Here is a 673-nt window from a genome sequence, read left to right as displayed (position 1 = left end):
CGTCAACGCAAACTGTGAGTCAGTGAACGCAGCACCAACACAAACTGTCAGTGAACGCAGCGTCAACACAAACTGTGAGTCAGTGAACGCAGCGTCAACACAAACTTTTAGTCAGTGAACACAGAACCAACACAAACTGAGTCAGTGAACGCAGCACCAACACAAACTGAGTCAGTGAGCACAGCACCAACACAAACTGAGTCAGTGAACGCAGCACCAACACAAACTGAGTCAGTGAACGCAGCATCAACACAAACTTTTAGTCAGTGAACACAGCACCAACACAAACCGAGTCAGTGAGCACAGCACCAACACAAACTGAGTCAGTGAACGCAGCACCAACACAAACTGAGTCAGTGAACGCAGCATCAACACAAACTTTTAGTCAGTGAACACAGCACCAACACAAACTGAGTCAGTGAACGCAGCATCAACACAAACTTTTAGTCAGTGAACGCAGCACCAACACAAACTGAGTCAGTGAACGCAGCATCAACACAAACTTTTAGTCAGTGAACACAGCACCAACACAAACCGAGTCAATGAGCACAGCACCAACACAAACCGAGTCAGTGAGCACAGCACCAACACAAACTGAGTCAGTGAACGCATCGTCAACACAAACCGAGTCAGTGAACACAGCACCAACACAAACTGAGTCAGTGAGCACAGC

Source organism: Nematolebias whitei, chromosome 22 (assembly GCF_014905685.2).
Source record: "Nematolebias whitei isolate Nwh7 chromosome 22, NemWhi1, whole genome shotgun sequence".
Lineage (NCBI taxonomy): Eukaryota > Metazoa > Chordata > Actinopteri > Cyprinodontiformes > Rivulidae > Nematolebias > Nematolebias whitei.
The sequence above is the reverse complement of the archived record's forward strand: the minus strand, read 5'-3'. Positions refer to the sequence as shown.